The 20,378-nt window shown below is 57.8% G+C and overlaps 1 long non-coding RNA gene across 2 annotated transcripts; it reads right to left on the reverse strand.

Moving 5' to 3' along the window:
• Positions 1–9,034: 9,034 nt before the first annotated feature.
• LOC135313879 (uncharacterized) lies at positions 9,035–17,741 on the reverse strand. 2 transcript variants are annotated; one of them, XR_010373371.1, is made up of 3 exons: positions 17,706–17,741; positions 9,635–9,697; positions 9,035–9,200 (listed from the first exon to the last, which is right to left on the reverse strand). It is a non-coding gene; the product is annotated as an uncharacterized LOC135313879 (long non-coding RNA). The 2 variants fall into 2 exon arrangements; XR_010373370.1 differs by lacking the exon at positions 17,706–17,741 and adding an exon at positions 10,097–10,690.
• Between the last annotated feature and the right edge of the window lie 2,637 nt (positions 17,742–20,378).

The raw sequence follows: 20,378 nt of genomic DNA on the forward strand, positions 1-20,378 counted from the left end.
TATCTGCTGGTTTCCCGGCGGGCTTCTGAAGCTGCAGAGGCATGCCTGTGGAGAGAGGAGGCTGCTGAGGCCCTCAGCTGCAGATGGGGCACAGGGACTCTCCAATCCACAGCACGGCCCTGAGCTGGCAAGGCTCCCCAGCACGGGCTGAGCTGCCGGCACACCTTGGCCGAGGTGGACACCTGCACCTCATGGCCCTGGCAAGCAGGGGCATTCCTCGGGGCAGCTTTGCTGGTCAGGAGCGGGCGCTAGCGCACGTCTTGCTTTCTAGGGCAAGCTCGCCCCTGCTATTTCTCATCCCTGACCTTGCTTTGCCTATGCCTGGTGCTCCTGGGGCTGCTCTTGTCCAGGCAGGGTCGGTTTGAGCTGACACTGGCACCAGTGAGAGCGGGCTCTCGAGACAAAGGCCCAGGAGTCAAGATGCCAATTAAAGCGTCTGACAGCAGCAGAAACCTCAGCAGAGTTTTTTGGCCAACCCCTAACTAACCAACCACTCCACAGCAGCCTGACTAGGAATGCTTCGTGGCTACGACAAGCAGCCATGGAAGGAAGCATTCGGGGAGGGGGGGAAATGAATGACTCACCGTCTTCTATTTCTCCGCCGTCGGATCATGACATAGCACAATGCTATTGCAAGTGGCACGGAAATCACGACTGCTGCTGTGCCTATCATACAGCGTCTTCGCACATCTTGGGGACAGAAAAAACTTGCGGTGCTCTGGGGGTTGGAAACGCTTGGGATTGTCTCGCCAGCCACACCTGGAGGAGCAATTTGGGACGTTAGCCCGTCCTGTGCACCGCAGGTAAGCCCACGGCACATTTGATATGGCCAGGAAGGTCTCTGTTTCCCCCCAGTGCTGGTGCCTGGAGGCACACTCCCACCCTTTGGGACAGGCTGTCCCGCCGACCAAAACTCAGGCGGCTGTCAGGAGAGCACAGCGGGGGAGCGCAGCTGCTTGAGCAGTCGCTCGGACGAAAGCTATCCCTGCAGCAGGGAGGGGCACCCGCAACCCTCCCTCCCTCCCTGCGGGCCAGCCCCCACACCCCGTGGGGACCGAGTCAGGCCTTCTCAAGAGACCCTTGAGCCTTGCTCTCCCCTTCTGCCTCTTCTCCAGCATGGGCACCACCTGCAGCCGCTCCCAGGTTTTGGGACATGTCTCCCGCTTAGGGACCCCAGCGAGACTGCTCAGTACCTGAGTCTGTGCGGAAAAATTCATATACGCTGCCATGGTGGTCTCCTCCGGCCTTTGACAGCCCTGGCAAAAAGCAGAGACGACAGGTAAAGCCTCGTCACGGCTCAGGCACAGCAGGTGCAGGAGGACGGGGAGGTGCCCTCTGAGGCCCTGCCCAGTCGGGGAGTCAGGGCATCGCTCTGGACCTCAGCTCATGGGAGGGATCCCTCTCTGTGCTGCTCTTGTGCTTTGGGCCTCTAGGGGACTCACGGCAAGCACTGGGATGCAGCCACAGCGGGAGGTACGTTTGTGCAAGAGTCACGTTCCCCACCGTCTGCGGAACGTGTTCCCGATGCCTCGAACCCAAAACCCTTTCATCTTTGGCTGCTGCTGTGTCGTGCCAGAGCCAGCACCGGGGGAGGAGCCTGCTGACACATAGCGATCCCAATGGGTGACACCGCCTGACCACGGGACGGCAATTACCTGGCATGCCGTTGGCTTGCATCACCTCTGTTTCTTCAGCAGAGGCTGGCAGGGAGCCACTGCTTCCTTCCAAAAACGCCTCCTTGTGCGCAGCCTCTCGGTCCGTCCCTTGAGAAAGCAAGCGGGACATTGGATTAGTTGGAACCCTTCCCATCAGGGAGGTGGCATCTTTGGGAGGCAGTGCTTCTCAAGGACATGGGTAATAAGGTTTAGACAAATCGCCGGGGCTTTTGGGGCTGCGCCTAGTCACTAGTCCAAACAACAGCCAGGCCTGATCTGCTGGGAGACCAGGAAATTGCACGCGATCTCCTGGTTCGCATTGCACATAGTGCGTTTTTGGGAGACGGTAAGGTGATGCTAAATGCCTTCCTTCAAAGAGGATGGGAAGAAGATGCAGCCAGGCCAGCCGGGGAAACAGCCCTTCTGAGCAGGGCTGCTCCTATGCAAGGCCCTCCTGCCCTTCCCTGTAAGCCCCAGCAACGGTCACGTTCGTCCCATCCCAGCTATCGGTCTGCAGATGGGAAATCGAGCACAAGGCAGAAAGCCCGCTGAGTCAGCATCTCTGCCCGACCTCCAGCACTAGGAAAGGGCAAGCAGCACTGCTTGGGACCTCGCCCCCACCTGGAACTGGCTCTCAGTGGGCAAGCAGCACTGCGCGTGCTGAGCACAAGTGCAGCACGCGCCAGGCCCTCCAATCTGCCTGCGACATCTGCACAAGCCGCCTCTGAGCCGTACTGGGCAAGCTGGGACTGCAGCTGCCTCTGGCACTCGGCCTGAAGCACAACAGGCAGCAAAGGCTCTGCACCATCTCTATGGCTTGCCAGCACCTGCAAGGTGCGAAAGCCAGCGTCGCTGCAGCGAGGCCCTGATCAATCCCTTCCCGCTGCGCAGGCTACAGTGTGCCCAGTCTTGTACGTAAAACCTCCGGTTGTCACATCTCACGGCTAAGGCAGAGCGAAAGACACCCACCGTGTCCTCTCTCCAGTTCTTCCAGCATTTGCCTTAGGGCATGCGATGGCCCCGGGGACTTTTTCCCTCCTTCAGCTTGGTACCTGGCTCTTGGAGGACCTTCAGGGAAAGCATTTGGTGCAATTTCACAGGAATAAATTACAGGCAACCAGTGCTTAGCCTGCAAGGTCAGCGGAGACGGACCACTCACCCCTGCGATGCCAGCCGCTCTGTAGCACAGCATCCAGCCGAGGAGCTGCAAAAGTCCTCCCTACGGGCACGTCTGTAACTAAACACCCAGAGAAGCCTCCGTCACCTGCTGTCTGCGCATCATTGGCCACGGAAGGAGCAGCTTGCATTTCACATGGCAAGAAGATTAAAAGGTGACTGCTCCCTCCTCCCACTGCCTTAACCTGTGGGATTGCTCTCAGGCTCGGGGACAGGAAGAGGCCAAGAGGTCAGGAAGCTCTCGACTTTGAGAGGACCTTCAGGAAAATGGCACATGAATAAACTCTTGCCACAGTGTCAATGTTAATTCTTTCAAGGAAAGGGACACCGAGACCTTACCTCCAGGAAGCCCCAAGGGCTCCAAACCAACATCCAGCCGAGAGGCTGGATAACCGTTGCCACGACCCTCACCTAAAAGCAAGCACAGAAGAGTAACATTTCCGTTGCATGTTGGGATCCACTTCTGCCCTCGTGAACTGCAGGCACTGGAAGGGGGTCAGGTAACGAGGTGGTAGCCAGACATAGGTGGGGAGTGCCAAAGCTGCAGAGGGGCCCGGGGACGTCTTGACTGGCTCCTTGCAGCTCTTCAGACACTCTTTGCAGGCCATGTGCAACACCCGTTGAGGAGCAGCCGGACCAACATACGGCCCTTTGGGGCTTTCTTCTCGGGAGAGCTCTCTCTCACACACACACACACAAACACACAGAGAGGTGACCCTCGTTAAAGCTCTGGAGGGAAAAAAAACCATCACCCACGCTTCTTGGGGAGAAGAGCCCGCTGGCCTGTGAAAGGCTGCACCAGCGCTGCCTGCTTACCTGCTTCCAGTGCTTGCCACGGAGCAGCCTGGGTAACCCTGGCATGCAGGGCCACCAGGAGGAGGATGAGGAGGAGGTGGTGGGTGGTGGCCATGGCCCTGCCACTGCCGCAGCCGCTGCTGTCGCTGCAGCCGCTGCTGTCGCTGCCGCTGCTGCCGCTGCTGCTGCTGCAGATGGGTCCGGGGGCTGAGCGGTCAGTATTTATAGCCAGCACAGCACTGTGGGGCTCTGTGATGTCACAGCCTCGCTGTGACCTCACGGCCTGGCCGAGCCTGTGTGGGGATGGCCCTCGGGGCGCTCGTGGAGAGCCGCTGGAGCACAGCCAGGGGAGCTGCCCTCTTTGGGAGGGGAGCACATCCCGTCGGGCAGCTCTGTCCAAGGGCTGGGACACAGGCCCAGCTGGGGCTGAGCCCACGGCTCTGCTCTGTTTTCCGGGCACTGTCACAGGGGCAGCGAGGAGTTCACAGTCCCCCAGAACAACCAGAAACCACAGCCAAGGGCTTTCTGACCTCCTTGGGGGCTGTTAGCAACAGCTCGTGAGGCTGAAGAGTGAGCTATTTCAGTCTCAAGACAAGTGCAAGATCCCCTTCCGTCGGCAGCTTCCAGGCTGGAGCCCAGTTTGGTGCCTTGGGGGACCCCAGGGCTAACGAGTCACTTTTGTTTTCCACCAAAGATGAAGCCTTGACTTTTCCATTCCTTCTTCATGTGAAATTTAAGGGAGTACGCTCTGTCAGGCTCCTGAAAGAGCAAAGTCAATCCCTGAAACAGAAGAGTACTCTCTCCAATTATTTGACATGCAAAGGGAACCCAGGAGAGCACAGGGTGTGTATATACCACCTGACCAACCTAGTGGCCTTCTATGATGGAGTGACTACACCAGCGGACAAGGGAAGAGCTACAGATGTCATCTAGCTGGACTTCCAAAAGGCCTTTGACACGGTCCCCCATATCATCCTTCTCTCTAGATTGGAGAGCTATGGATCTGATGGATGGACTGTTTGGTGGATAAGGAATTGGCTGGATGGTCTCATCCAGAGGGTCATGGTCAATGGCTCAGTGTCCAGATGGAGATCAGGGACGAGTGGTGTCCCTCAGGGTCCTGTACTGGGACGAGTACTGTTTAACATCTTCATCAATGCAATGGCATAGACAGCAGGATCGAGTGCCCCCTCGGCAAGTTTGCAGGCGACAGCAAGCTGAGTGGTGCGGCTGACACGCCTGAGGGATGGGGTGCCATCCAGAGGGAGCTGGGCAAGCTCAAGAAGTGGGCTCATGGGAACATCACGCGGTTCACGAAGGCCAAGTGCAGGGTCCTGCGCCTGCAGGGTCGGGGCAAGCCCCGGTATCAACAGAGCCTGGGGGATGAAGGGATTGAGAGCAGCCCTGTGGAAAAGGACTTGGGGGTACTGGTGGATGGAAAGCTGCACAGGAGCCGGCAATGAGCACTCGCAGCCCAGAAAGCCGATGTTATCCTGGGCTGCATCAAAAGAAGGGTGGGCAGCAGGTGGAGGGAGGTGATTCTGCCCCTCCGCTCCGCTCTGGTGAGACCCCACCTGCAGTACTGTGTCCAGCTCTGGAGCCCTGAGCACAGGAAAGACATGGAGCTGTTGGAGCGGGTCCAGAGGAGGGCCACAAAAGTGACCCTCAGAGGTCTGGAACACCTCTCCTATGAGGAAAGGCCGAGGGAGTTGGGTTGTTCAGCCCAACTGACGAGAAGGCTGCGGGGAGACCTCCTTGCGGCCTCTCGATACTTGCAGGGGGCTTGTAAGATGGGGAGAGAGTTTTTAGGAGGGCCTATTGCAGCAGGGCAAGGGGTAGTGGTTTTAAACTAAAAGAGGGTAGATTCAGAGCGGATATAAGGGAGACATTTTTTACGCTGAGGGTGGTGAAACACCGGCACAGGTTGCCCCGGGAAGTGGTAGCTGTCCCATCCCTGGAAACAGTGACGGTCAGGCTGGACGAGGCTCTGAGCAGCCTGATGTAGTTGCAGATGGCCCTGCTCATTGCAGGTGGGGTTGGGCTAGATGGCCTTTACAGGGCCCTCGCAACCCAAACCATTCTGTGATGCTACGATTCAGGGTGCTGGGAGCATCGACTGCAAAGACCGAGTCAATCTGAACGCGAAATATGTGTTAGGATAAGCCAAATGTCTTTTGCCTCTGAAAGCGTGTGGCAGAGGAAAAGGTATTGCTCGGAGCTGTTTTGGGTGGAGTGGAGCAGAACTTGCATTAACTTTAGTGCCTGAGAGTGCCTGGTCCCTCCACCTCCACAAATTAAACCAAAATGAAAGACTTGCCTGCTTATGCCCAACTCGTCATGTTCTCCTAGCAGGCTGACTAGCTGACTGTTGGGACTACCTTCTCCACGGGCTTTGGTCAAGCCCCGGCCTGCTGGGGAGTTTTTTTTATCCTCCGTTCTTTGGCCCTCCAGAAGGAAAATGGAAATAACCTGAGAAAGAGTGTGCCAGCTCCCAGTGAGGGCTGGAGCGTCCCGCCCCAAGCAAGTAACCCTGGAAAGTCATCGTGCGGTCCTGAACAGACACTGGCATCCTTTTAACTGCAAGTTGGTGTTGTGTTACATGCTAAGGCACCGTTTGCTCAGTGGAGGCTGTCCTTTGCTAAGTGTCCTTATGTGCCATTGATAGTTGGGCTCCCGTGTCAAGGAGGAGCGTTGTCAAGAAGCAATCCCTAATGGCAGCCATCAGCTCAGGCCTGGGAGCCTGAGTGGTAGGGGCAGCGGCCCTGCGGATCAAGCTCTGACCCCAGCTCCCTGCATGGTGGCAGGCTCGGTTCAGCGCTGATGGATTTGGGGTCACACCCCTAACATCCGCTGGCTCCCACGTCGTACGGTGTCACTCCATCTCCCGACACAGACCCCGGAGGAGCGTCATGAGGAATTCATGAGGGAAACCCAACCATTTCCCGTAAAACGGGAGTTGGCAACCCTTTTAAGGGACTGGGAGGGAGCCCTTTGTCTCACCACATCTTCTGCCAGCTCTCGTGCTCAGTGTTGACTGAGGGTGCTGGCCAATTTCCCCTTTCTGCTCTTGTCTTTTGCACAGAGGCAGGCCGGGTCTTTCCTATTACACTGACTTCAGCTGCAGTTCTCCCCTGGTGTTTATCCCGCAGGGTGTACGGTGGTAATAAAGAGCATAGGAAAGACACAGACCTGCTGGAGCAGGTGCAGAGCAGGGCCACAAAGATGATGATGAGGGGGCTGGAGCAGCTGGCAGTAGCTCAGGTGTCTGAAGTTAGGTCACCTGCATGCTATCAACGAGTCTGTGACAAATGGGGGAAAGAAAGACCGCAGTCCTGCTGTTCTCTCAACAGGAGGGTGGCATCAAACCCAAAGTCGGCCTAGCCTAGGGTCCCTTGCCAGTGGGCAAAGCCCAGGGTGGCACGTTGGAGCAAGGCCAGCACGTGATACTTCCCCTGTGTGCTCTCCCGTGCCCCTGTGACCTACAGCACCAATTTGGTGAGCAGCGGAGGAGCCTGGTGACCTCTTGGCTGGCTCCTGGCAGCTCTCCAGACACTCTTTCCAGGCCATGTGCAACAGCTGTCGAGGAGCGGACGGACCAACGTACGGCCCCTTGGGCTCGCTGACCCGGAGAGCTCGCACGCACAGAGGGGGAGCCCGCGCTGAAGCACTGGAGGGCAAAACCATCATCCAGGCTTCTGGAGGAGAAGCGTTAAAACCCTCTCCCCCTCAACACGTTTACACCTTGATGGCAATAATAACTGCGATCTAAGCCAAGGCCTCGGAACTAAGAGCGGGCCCAGCCTCCCTTAAGTCGAAAAAGCCACGTGCTTACTGTTGTACCCCGCCCAAAGTGCCTGATCTGCACCAGCGAAGGGCCTTGGTTGTCAGTGTGTGGTTTGCTTTGGTGTCCTGTGAACAGTGGCCGCAGCCTGGGCAGCACAGCTGAACTCTTACAAATGCCTCGGGGCAGCCTTTCAAGCAGTGGGGTGGTCACCACTTTCTTACTGCCAAGGCAGTAAAAGCCTGGCTCAGGGAGCTTCTTAACAGCAGGCTCAGCAGCCAAGAGTGGACACACTTTGCAGCACCCCCAATTGGTGGTGGTGGCCCACCAATTAGGGCCCATCAAGGGCCCATTAATTAGTGAGGACCTTTGTTTTGCCTCCAGTACATTTGCTTGTCAGACTTGTGTCCCAGGAGGTGCTCTTGATGGCTCCCCCTTTTCCTGGGTATGCCATCTGAGGAGGTCAGCTGTGGCCAGACGATCCCGCTGCAACAATCGTTCCCTCAGCCCACGGACCTTCACCGGTCCATGCGACTGGCCAGGTTGGGCCCCCGTCACTGCCTCCCGCACCGCGTGTGGGTCAGGTTGGTGTTGCTGGCCATGGCCGTGGGCTGCCCCAGCCCCTCGGGGCCCCGCCGCTGGCCAGAGGAGCCCCGTGCCTGGCTCCTGCCTGCCGACACAGTGGGCATCCACGGCTGCGCCCGGCTGCGGAGCTCAGCCGGTGCTGGTGCCTCGCGGGGTTTGCTGTTTGTACCACTGGAGACTTGTGCGCCAGCTCTGTCCCTCTTTATTTGTAGAGAAACGGCTGATCCCCGAAGCTGTTGGTGGGGGCTCTGTCAGCGCACCCCCAGGCCCTCCCCTGGCGGGGCTGCCTTCAGCCCCTGCTGGGGGGCCGGACCATCGGGCTCGGGGGGCGGGGGGGCCGTGGGGAGGGCGGGCGTGCCGGTTTCCCATGCACAAGTGGCGGCCGCTGGCATTGGGTCCAGCTCTCAGGGGTGCTGGGCCGGTGGGTCCGGCTCTGCGGGCGCGAGGGGTATCTGCTGGTTTCCCGGCGGGCTTCTGAAGCTGCAGAGGCATGCCTGTGGAGAGAGGAGGCTGCTGAGGCCCTCAGCTGCAGATGGGGCACAGGGACTCTCCAATCCACAGCACGGCCCTGAGCTGGCAAGGCTCCCCAGCACGGGCTGAGCTGCCGGCACACCTTGGCCGAGGTGGACACCTGCACCTCATGGCCCTGGCAAGCAGGGGCATTCCTCGGGGCAGCTTTGCTGGTCAGGAGCGGGCGCTAGCGCACGTCTTGCTTTCTAGGGCAAGCTCGCCCCTGCTATTTCTCATCCCTGACCTTGCTTTGCCTATGCCTGGTGCTCCTGGGGCTGCTCTTGTCCAGGCAGGGTCGGTTTGAGCTGACACTGGCACCAGTGAGAGCGGGCTCTCGAGACAAAGGCCCAGGAGTCAAGATGCCAATTAAAGCGTCTGACAGCAGCAGAAACCTCAGCAGAGTTTTTTGGCCAACCCCTAACTAACCAACCACTCCACAGCAGCCTGACTAGGAATGCTTCGTGGCTACGACAAGCAGCCATGGAAGGAAGCATTCGGGGAGGGGGGGAAATGAATGACTCACCGTCTTCTATTTCTCCGCCGTCGGATCATGACATAGCACAATGCTATTGCAAGTGGCACGGAAATCACGACTGCTGCTGTGCCTATCATACAGCGTCTTCGCACATCTTGGGGACAGAAAAAACTTGCGGTGCTCTGGGGGTTGGAAACGCTTGGGATTGTCTCGCCAGCCACACCTGGAGGAGCAATTTGGGACGTTAGCCCGTCCTGTGCACCGCAGGTAAGCCCACGGCACATTTGATATGGCCAGGAAGGTCTCTGTTTCCCCCCAGTGCTGGTGCCTGGAGGCACACTCCCACCCTTTGGGACAGGCTGTCCCGCCGACCAAAACTCAGGCGGCTGTCAGGAGAGCACGGCGGGGGAGCGCAGCTGCTTGAGCAGTCGCTCGGACGAAAGCTATCCCTGCAGCAGGGAGGGGCACCCGCAACCCTCCCTCCCTCCCTGCGGGCCAGCCCCCACACCCCGTGGGGACCGAGTCAGGCCTTCTCAAGAGACCCTTGAGCCTTGCTCTCCCCTTCTGCCTCTTCTCCAGCATGGGCACCACCTGCAGCCGCTCCCAGGTTTTGGGACATGTCTCCCGCTTAGGGACCCCAGCGAGACTGCTCAGTACCTGAGTCTGTGCGGAAAAATTCATATACGCTGCCATGGTGGTCTCCTCCGGCCTTTGACAGCCCTGGCAAAAAGCAGAGACGACAGGTAAAGCCTCGTCACGGCTCAGGCACAGCAGGTGCAGGAGGACGGGGAGGTTCCCTCTGAGGCCCTGCCCAGTCGGGGAGTCAGGGCATCGCTCTGGACCTCAGCTCATGGGAGGGATCCCTCTCTGTGCTGCTCTTGTGCTTTGGGCCTCTAGGGGACTCACGGCAAGCACTGGGATGCAGCCACAGCGGGAGGTACGTTTGTGCAAGAGTCACGTTCCCCACCGTCTGCGGAACGTGTTCCCGATGCCTCGAACCCAAAACCCTTTCATCTTTGGCTGCTGCTGTGTCGTGCCAGAGCCAGCACCGGGGGAGGAGCCTGCTGACACATAGCGATCCCAATGGGTGACACCGCCTGACCACGGGACGGCAATTACCTGGCATGCCGTTGGCTTGCATCGCCTCTGTTTCTTCAGCAGAGGCTGGCAGGGAGCCACTGCTTCCTTCCAAAAACGCCTCCTTGTGCGCAGCCTCTCGGTCCGTCCCTTGAGAAAGCAAGCGGGACATTGGATTAGTTGGAACCCTTCCCATCAGGGAGGTGGCATCTTTGGGAGGCAGTGCTTCTCAAGGACATGGGTAATAAGGTTTAGACAAATCGCCGGGGCTTTTGGGGCTGCGCCTAGTCACTAGTCCAAACAACAGCCAGGCCTGATCTGCTGGGAGACCAGGAAATTGCACGCGATCTCCTGGTTCGCATTGCACATAGTGCGTTTTTGGGAGACGGTAAGGTGATGCTAAATGCCTTCCTTCAAAGAGGATGGGAAGAAGATGCAGCCAGGCCAGCCGGGGAAACAGCCCTTCTGAGCAGGGCTGCTCCTATGCAAGGCCCTCCTGCCCTTCCCTGTAAGCCCCAGCAACGGTCACGTTCGTCCCATCCCAGCTATCGGTCTGCAGATGGGAAATCGAGCACAAGGCAGAAAGCCCGCTGAGTCAGCATCTCTGCCCGACCTCCAGCACTAGGAAAGGGCAAGCAGCACTGCTTGGGACCTCGCCCCCACCTGGAACTGGCTCTCAGTGGGCAAGCAGCACTGCGCGTGCTGAGCACAAGTGCAGCACGCGCCAGGCCCTCCAATCTGCCTGCGACATCTGCACAAGCCGCCTCTGAGCCGTACTGGGCAAGCTGGGACTGCAGCTGCCTCTGGCACTCGGCCTGAAGCACAACAGGCAGCAAAGGCTCTGCACCATCTCTATGGCTTGCCAGCACCTGCAAGGTGCGAAAGCCAGCGTCGCTGCAGCGAGGCCCTGATCAATCCCTTCCCGCTGCGCAGGCTACAGCGTGCCCAGTCTTGTACGTAAAACCTCCGGTTGTCACATCTCACGGCTAAGGCAGAGCGAAAGACACCCACCGTGTCCTCTCTCCAGTTCTTCCAGCATTTGCCTTAGGGCATGCGATGGCCCCGGGGACTTTTTCCCTCCTTCAGCTTGGTACCTGGCTCTTGGAGGACCTTCAGGGAAAGCATTTGGTGCAATTTCACAGGAATAAATTACAGGCAACCAGTGCTTAGCCTGCAAGGTCAGCGGAGACGGACCACTCACCCCTGCGATGCCAGCCGCTCTGTAGCACAGCATCCAGCCGAGGAGCTGCAAAAGTCCTCCCTACGGGCACGTCTGTAACTAAACACCCAGAGAAGCCTCCGTCACCTGTTGTCTGCGCATCATTGGCCACGGAAGGAGCAGCTTGCATTTCACATGGCAAGAAGATTAAAAGGTGACTGCTCCCTCCTCCCACTGCCTTAACCTGTGGGATTGCTCTCAGGCTCGGGGACAGGAAGAGGCCAAGAGGTCAGGAAGCTCTCGACTTTGAGAGGACCTTCAGGAAAATGGCACATGAATAAACTCTTGCCACAGTGTCAATGTTAATTCTTTCAAGGAAAGGGACACCGAGACCTTACCTCCAGGAAGCCCCAAGGGCTCCAAACCAACATCCAGCCGAGAGGCTGGATAACCGTTGCCACGACCCTCACCTAAAAGCAAGCACAGAAGAGTAACATTTCCGTTGCATGTTGGGATCCACTTCTGCCCTCGTGAACTGCAGGCACTGGAAGGGGGTCAGGTAACGAGGTGGTAGCCAGACATAGGTGGGGAGTGCCAAAGCTGCAGAGGGGCCCGGGGACGTCTTGACTGGCTCCTTGCAGCTCTTCAGACACTCTTTGCAGGCCATGTGCAACACCCGTTGAGGAGCAGCCGGACCAACATACGGCCCTTTGGGGCTTTCTTCTCGGGAGAGCTCTCTCTCACACACACACACACAAACACACAGAGAGGTGACCCTCGTTAAAGCTCTGGAGGGAAAAAAAACCATCACCCACGCTTCTTGGGGAGAAGAGCCCGCTGGCCTGTGAAAGGCTGCACCAGCGCTGCCTGCTTACCTGCTTCCAGTGCTTGCCACGGAGCAGCCTGGGTAACCCTGGCATGCAGGGCCACCAGGAGGAGGATGAGGAGGAGGTGGTGGGTGGTGGCCATGGCCCTGCCACTGCCGCAGCCGCTGCTGTCGCTGCTGCCGCTGCTGCCGCTGCTGCTGCTGCAGATGGGTCCGGGGGCTGAGCGGTCAGTATTTATAGCCAGCACAGCACTGTGGGGCTCTGTGATGTCACAGCCTCGCTGTGACCTCACGGCCTGGCCGAGCCTGTGTGGGGATGGCCCTCGGGGCGCTCGTGGAGAGCCGCTGGAGCACAGCCAGGGGAGCTGCCCTCTTTGGGAGGGGAGCACATCCCGTCGGGCAGCTCTGTCCAAGGGCTGGGACACAGGCCCAGCTGGGGCTGAGCCCACGGCTCTGCTCTGTTTTCCGGGCACTGTCACAGGGGCAGCGAGGAGTTCACAGTCCCCCAGAACAACCAGAAACCACAGCCAAGGGCTTTCTGACCTCCTTGGGGGCTGTTAGCAACAGCTCGTGAGGCTGAAGAGTGAGCTATTTCAGTCTCAAGACAAGTGCAAGATCCCCTTCCGTCGGCAGCTTCCAGGCTGGAGCCCAGTTTGGTGCCTTGGGGGACCCCAGGGCTAACGAGTCACTTTTGTTTTCCACCAAAGATGAAGCCTTGACTTTTCCATTCCTTCTTCATGTGAAATTTAAGGGAGTACGCTCTGTCAGGCTCCTGAAAGAGCAAAGTCAATCCCTGAAACAGAAGAGTACTCTCTCCAATTATTTGACATGCAAAGGGAACCCAGGAGAGCACAGGGTGTGTATATACCACCTGACCAACCTAGTGGCCTTCTATGATGGAGTGACTACACCAGCGGACAAGGGAAGAGCTACAGATGTCATCTAGCTGGACTTCCAAAAGGCCTTTGACACGGTCCCCCATATCATCCTTCTCTCTAGATTGGAGAGCTATGGATCTGATGGATGGACTGTTTGGTGGATAAGGAATTGGCTGGATGGTCTCATCCAGAGGGTCATGGTCAATGGCTCAGTGTCCAGATGGAGATCAGGGACGAGTGGTGTCCCTCAGGGTCCTGTACTGGGACGAGTACTGTTTAACATCTTCATCAATGCAATGGCATAGACAGCAGGATCGAGTGCCCCCTCGGCAAGTTTGCAGGCGACAGCAAGCTGAGTGGTGCGGCTGACACGCCTGAGGGATGGGGTGCCATCCAGAGGGAGCTGGGCAAGCTCAAGAAGTGGGCTCATGGGAACATCACGCGGTTCACGAAGGCCAAGTGCAGGGTCCTGCGCCTGCAGGGTCGGGGCAAGCCCCGGTATCAACAGAGCCTGGGGGATGAAGGGATTGAGAGCAGCCCTGTGGAAAAGGACTTGGGGGTACTGGTGGATGGAAAGCTGCACAGGAGCCGGCAATGAGCACTCGCAGCCCAGAAAGCCGATGTTATCCTGGGCTGCATCAAAAGAAGGGTGGGCAGCAGGTGGAGGGAGGTGATTCTGCCCCTCCGCTCCGCTCTGGTGAGACCCCACCTGCAGTACTGTGTCCAGCTCTGGAGCCCTGAGCACAGGAAAGACATGGAGCTGTTGGAGCGGGTCCAGAGGAGGGCCACAAAAGTGACCCTCAGAGGTCTGGAACACCTCTCCTATGAGAAAAGGCCGAGGGAGTTGGGTTGTTCAGCCCAACTGACGAGAAGGCTGCGGGGAGACCTCCTTGTGGCCTCTCGATACTTGCAGGGGGCTTGTAAGATGGGGAGAGAGTTTTTAGGAGGGCCTATTGCAGCAGGGCAAGGGGTAGTGGTTTTAAACTAAAAGAGGGTAGATTCAGAGCGGATATAAGGGAGACATTTTTTACGCTGAGGGTGGTGAAACACCGGCACAGGTTGCCCTGGGAAGTGGTAGCTGTCCCATCCCTGGAAACAGTGACGGTCAGGCTGGACGAGGCTCTGAGCAGCCTGATGTAGTTGCAGATGGCCCTGCTCATTGCAGGTGGGGTTGGGCTAGATGGCCTTTACAGGGCCCTCGCAACCCAAACCATTCTGTGATGCTACGATTCAGGGTGCTGGGAGCATCGACTGCAAAGACCGAGTCAATCTGAACGCGAAATATGTGTTAGGATAAGCCAAATGTCTTTTGCCTCTGAAAGCGTGTGGCAGAGGAAAAGGTATTGCTCGGAGCTGTTTTGGGTGGAGTGGAGCAGAACTTGCATTAACTTTAGTGCCTGAGAGTGCCTGGTCCCTCCACCTCCACAAATTAAACCAAAATGAAAGACTTGCCTGCTTATGCCCAACTCGTCATGTTCTCCTAGCAGGCTGACTAGCTGACTGTTGGGACTACCTTCTCCACGGGCTTTGGTCAAGCCCCGGCCTGCTGGGGAGTTTTTTTTATCCTCCGTTCTTTGGCCCTCCAGAAGGAAAATGGAAATAACCTGAGAAAGAGTGTGCCAGCTCCCAGTGAGGGCTGGAGCGTCCCGCCCCAAGCAAGTAACCCTGGAAAGTCATCGTGCGGTCCTGAACAGACACTGGCATCCTTTTAACTGCAAGTTGGTGTTGTGTTACATGCTAAGGCACCGTTTGCTCAGTGGAGGCTGTCCTTTGCTAAGTGTCCTTATGTGCCATTGATAGTTGGGCTCCCGTGTCAAGGAGGAGCGTTGTCAAGAAGCAATCCCTAATGGCAGCCATCAGCTCAGGCCTGGGAGCCTGAGTGGTAGGGGCAGCGGCCCTGCGGATCAAGCTCTGACCCCAGCTCCCTGCATGGTGGCAGGCTCGGTTCAGCGCTGATGGATTTGGGGTCACACCCCTAACATCCGCTGGCTCCCACGTCGTACGGTGTCACTCCATCTCCCGACACAGACCCCGGAGGAGCGTCATGAGGAATTCATGAGGGAAACCCAACCATTTCCCGTAAAACGGGAGTTGGCAACCCTTTTAAGGGACTGGGAGGGAGCCCTTTGTCTCACCACATCTTCTGCCAGCTCTCGTGCTCAGTGTTGACTGAGGGTGCTGGCCAATTTCCCCTTTCTGCTCTTGTCTTTTGCACAGAGGCAGGCCGGGTCTTTCCTATTACACTGACTTCAGCTGCAGTTCTCCCCTGGTGTTTATCCTGCAGGGTGTACGGTGGTAATAAAGAGCATAGGAAAGACACAGACCTGCTGGAGCAGGTGCAGAGCAGGGCCACAAAGATGATGATGAGGGGGCTGGAGCAGCTGGCAGTAGCTCAGGTGTCTGAAGTTAGGTCACCTGCATGCTATCAACGAGTCTGTGACAAATGGGGGAAAGAAAGACCGCAGTCCTGCTGTTCTCTCAACAGGAGGGTGGCATCAAACCCAAAGTCGGCCTAGCCTAGGGTCCCTTGCCAGTGGGCAAAGCCCAGGGTGGCACGTTGGAGCAAGGCCAGCACGTGATACTTCCCCTGTGTGCTCTCCCGTGCCCCTGTGACCTACAGCACCAATTTGGTGAGCAGCGGAGGAGCCTGGTGACCTCTTGGCTGGCTCCTGGCAGCTCTCCAGACACTCTTTCCAGGCCATGTGCAACAGCTGTCGAGGAGCGGACGGACCAACGTACGGCCCCTTGGGCTCGCTGACCCGGAGAGCTCGCACGCACAGAGGGGGAGCCCGCGCTGAAGCACTGGAGGGCAAAACCATCATCCAGGCTTCTGGAGGAGAAGCGTTAAAACCCTCTCCCCCTCAACACGTTTACACCTTGATGGCAATAATAACTGCGATCTAAGCCAAGGCCTCGGAACTAAGAGCGGGCCCAGCCTCCCTTAAGTCGAAAAAGCCACGTGCTTACTGTTGTACCCCGCCCAAAGTGCCTGATCTGCACCAGCGAAGGGCCTTGGTTGTCAGTGTGTGGTTTGCTTTGGTGTCCTGTGAACAGTGGCCGCAGCCTGGGCAGCACAGCTGAACTCTTACAAATGCCTCGGGGCAGCCTTTCAAGCAGTGGGGTGGTCACCACTTTCTTACTGCCAAGGCAGTAAAAGCCTGGCTCAGGGAGCTTCTTAACAGCAGGCTCAGCAGCCAAGTGTGGAGACACTTTGCAGCACCCCCAATTGGTGGTGGTGGCCCACCAATTAGGGCCCATCAAGGGCCCATTAATTAGTGAGGACCTTTGTTTTGCCTCCAGTACATTTGCTTGTCAGACTTGTGTCCCAGGAGGAGCTCTTGATGGCTCCCCCTTTTCCTGGGTATGCCATCTGAGGAGGTCAGCTGTGGCCAGATGATCCCGCTGCAACAATCGTTCCCTCAGCCCACGGACCTTCACCGGTTGTAGCTGTACGCTTCTACGATAGAACTTATCTTGGGCCGCATACCTCCGGGACACAGGGCTCTACCCACCCTGCGGACAGTGATGCACAGACATCAATATGATGGATGCAAAATGTCCGTCTATTTAGCTGCGTCACACGCTTATATAGCTCTTGCGGTTCCTGTTCCTGCCACTCCTATGGGGAGGAGTCTATCTTTCCGTCACATCCCGTAATCTTCCGGTCGCCGATCCCTGTCTATTCCCCTACATCTCCCCCTCCCCAAGCTGTATTATTTTTGCTTTCCAGGTGCGATGAGCGCGTTCTACTATAGCCTGCCCTGTGCTATTGTAAGCAATGCCGTGTTTTAATACAATATTCCAAGCTTTACACCATTCTTGGGTACTTCGAGCCCCTTTTCTCTAATTTCTCGCCATAAACTTCGCACTAGCTTGGCATCTATCGTCGTCCACTCCACTCCTCCTCCAGGAGCTATCCGGACAGGGAATATCCCGGGCACCTCTACCCTTATTCCATCGAGGCTACAATCTCTGGCTACCAGCCGCCAGTTAGGTAACTCGACTGACTGTCGCTGGGGCGCCCCCTTCGTTAAGAGTCCCGTCTGCCTCCGAGTTACTTCCCCTAGTGCGGGCATAGCCTGCTGCAGCTGCCGCAGCACGTCCTCCGCGGACCCCTCCGGAGCTGCAGCGCCCCGGACCTCCCCTTTTGGCGGTCCCTCTCCTCTCTCCTTCTGATTGGTCCTCCGAGTCTCTGCTGCCTTATGCCTCTTTTTTGAGCGCTGCAGGCAATCTGCCCCATCTTCCCACATGTGGACATCGGTTTCTCCCCCAACTTCTGATTCGCTGCTACTCGAAGTTGTTCTATACTCCCCCTGTCCTCCCCTCCAGGCACCCCAATCCCCCTCCTCGTCCGACTCCCATCTCAAGGGCTGCCCCGGGAGCCAGTGTCGAGGGTCGGGCAGAGGGCGGTGCCGCTGCCGGCGCTGCTTCCGGCGCTGCTCATCTTTCTCCTTCCGCTCCGTCACTCCCGCTGCGTCCGCTGCCACGTCACCCTCCCCGCGCGCGGGTACCCGCGCCTGTGCCAAATCATCCCAGGGGTATGCGGGGGGGGGGGGGGGGGGCATTCCAAGGGTCCTGCTGGCTCAACAGGGAACACCGCCGCTTCCCGATCCGCCTCTTCGGGAGCCTCAGACTGAGTCGCTGGCCAGGTTACTCCATCTGAACTCTCCGCTTCTTTCCCATCCCCCGCGATGCTTGCCCCTGTCTGCGTCCCCACTTGTTGCTGTACGTTTCTATGGGAGAACTTATCTTGGGCCGCATATCTCCGGGACACAGGGCTCTACCCACCCTGGGGACAGTGATGCACAGACATCAATATGATGGGTACAAAATGTGCGTTTATTTAGCTGCGTCACACGCTTATATAGCTCTTGCGGTTCCTGTTCCTGCCACTCCTATGGGGAGGAGACTATCTTTCGTCACATCCCGTGATCTTCCGGTCGCCGATCCCTGTGTATTCCCCTACAAAGCCTCTAGGGGACTCACGGCAAGCACTGGGATGCAGCCACAGCGGGAGGTACGTTTGTGCAAGAGTCACGTTCCCCACCGTCTGCGGAACGTGTTCCCGATGCCTCGAACCCAAAACCCTTTCATCTTTGGCTGCTGCTGTGTCGTGCCAGAGCCAGCACCGGGGGAGGAGCCTGCTGACATATAGCGATCCCAATGGGTGACACCGCCTGACCACGGGACGGCAATTACCTGGCATGCCGTTGGCTTGCATCGCCTCTGTTTCTTCAGCAGAGGCTGGCAGGGAGCCACTGCTTCCTTCCAAAAACGCCTCCTTGTGCGCAGCCTCTCGGTCCGTCCCTTGAGAAAGCAAGCGGGACATTGGATTAGTTGGAACCCTTCCCATCAGGGAGGTGGCATCTTTGGGAGGCAGTGCTTCTCAAGGACATGGGTAATAAGGTTTAGACAAATCGCCGGGGCTTTTGGGGCTGCGCCTAGTCACTAGTCCAAACAACAGCCAGGCCTGATCTGCTGGGAGACCAGGAAATTGCACGCGATCTCCTGGTTCGCATTGCACGTAGTGCATTTTTGGGAGACGGTAAGGTGATGCTAAATGCCTTCCTTCAAAGAGGATGGGAAGAAGATGCAGCCAAGCCAGCCGGGGAAACAGCCCTTCTGAGCAGGGCTGCTCCTATGCAAGGCCCTCCTGCCCTTCCCTGTAAGCCCCAGCAACGGTCACGTTCGTCCCATCCCAGCTATCGGTCTGCAGATGGGAAATCGAGCACAAGGCAGAAAGCCCGCTGAGTCAGCATCTCCGCCCGGCCTCCAGCACTAGGAAAGGGCAAGCAGCACTGCTTGGGACCTCGCCCCCACCTGGAACTGGCTCTCAGTGGGCAAGCAGCACTGCGTGTGAGCTGAGCACAAGTGCAGCACGCGCCAGGCCCTCCAATCTGCCTGCGACATCTGCACAAGCCGCCTCTGAGCTGTACTGGGCAAGCTGGGACTGCAGCTGCCTCTGGCACTCGGCCTGAAGCACAACAGGCAGCAAAGGCTCTGCACCATCTCTATGGCTTGCCAGCACCTGCAAGGTGCGAAAGCCAGCGTCGCTGCAGCGAGGCCCTGATCAATCCCTTCCCGCTGCGCAGGCTACAGCGTGCCCAGTCTTGTACGTAAAACCTCCGGTTGTCACATCTCACGGCTAAGGCAGAGCGAAAGACACCCACCGTGTCCCCTCTCCAGTTCTTCCAGCATTTGCCTTAGGGCATGCGATGGCTCCGGGGACTTTTTCCCTCCTTCAGCTTGGTACCTGGCTCTTGGAGGACCTTCAGGGAAAGCATTTGGTGCAATTTCACAGGAATAAATTACAGGCAACCAGTGCTTAGCCTGCAAGGTCAGCGGAGACGGACCACTCACCCCTGCGACGCCAGCCGCGCTGTAGCACAGCATCCAGCCGAGGAGCTGCAAAAGTCCTCCCTACTGGCACGTCTGTAACTAAACACCCAGAGAAGCCTCCGTCACCTGTTGTCTGCGCATCATTGGCCACGGAAGGAGCAGCTTGCATTTCACATGGCAAGAAGATTAAAAGGTGACTGCTCCCTCCTCCCACTGCCTTAACCTGTGGGATTGCTCTCAGGCTTGGGGACAGGAAGAGGCCAAGAGGTCAGGAAGCTCTCGACTTTGAGAGGACCTTCAGGAAAATGGCACATGAATAAACTCTTGCCACAGTGTCAATGTTAATTCTTTCAAGGAAAGGGACACTGAGACCTTACCTCCAGGAAGCCCCAAGGGCTCCAAACCAACATCCAGCCGAGAGGCTGGATAACCGTTGCCACGACCCTCACCTAGAAGCAAGCACAGAAGAGTAACGTTTCCATTGCATGTTGGGATCCACTTCTGCCCTCGTGAACTGCAGGCACTGGAAGGGGGTCAGGTAACGAGGTGGTAGCCAGACATAGGTGGGGAGTGCCAAAGCTGCAGAGGGGCCCGGGGACGTCTTGGCTGGCTCCTTGCAGCTCTTCAGACACTCTTTGCAGGCCATGTGCAACACCCGTTGAGGAGCAGCCGGACCAACATACGGCCCTTTGGGGCTTTCTTCTCGGGAGAGCTCTCTCTCACACGCACACACACACAAACACACAGAGAGGTGACCCTCGTTAAAGCTCTGGAGGGAAAAAAACCCATCACCCACGCTTCTTGGGGAGAAGAGCCCGCTGGCCTGTGAAAGGCTGCACCAGCGCTGCCTGCTTACCTGCTTCCAGTGCTTGCCACGGAGCAGCCTGGGTAACCCTGGCATGCAGGGCCACCAGGAGGAGGATGAGGAGGAGGTGGTGGGTGGTGGCCATAGCCCTGCCACTGCCGCAGCTGCTGCTGTCGCTGCTGCAGCCGCTGCTGTCACTGCTGTCGCTGCTGTCGCTGCTGCTGCTGCAGATGGGTCCGGGGGCTGAGCGGTCAGTATTTATAGCCAGCACAGCACTGTGGGGCTCTGTGACATCACAGCCTCGTTGTGACCTCACG

Source organism: Phalacrocorax carbo, chromosome 6 (genome assembly GCF_963921805.1).
Source record: "Phalacrocorax carbo chromosome 6, bPhaCar2.1, whole genome shotgun sequence".
NCBI lineage: Eukaryota > Metazoa > Chordata > Aves > Suliformes > Phalacrocoracidae > Phalacrocorax > Phalacrocorax carbo.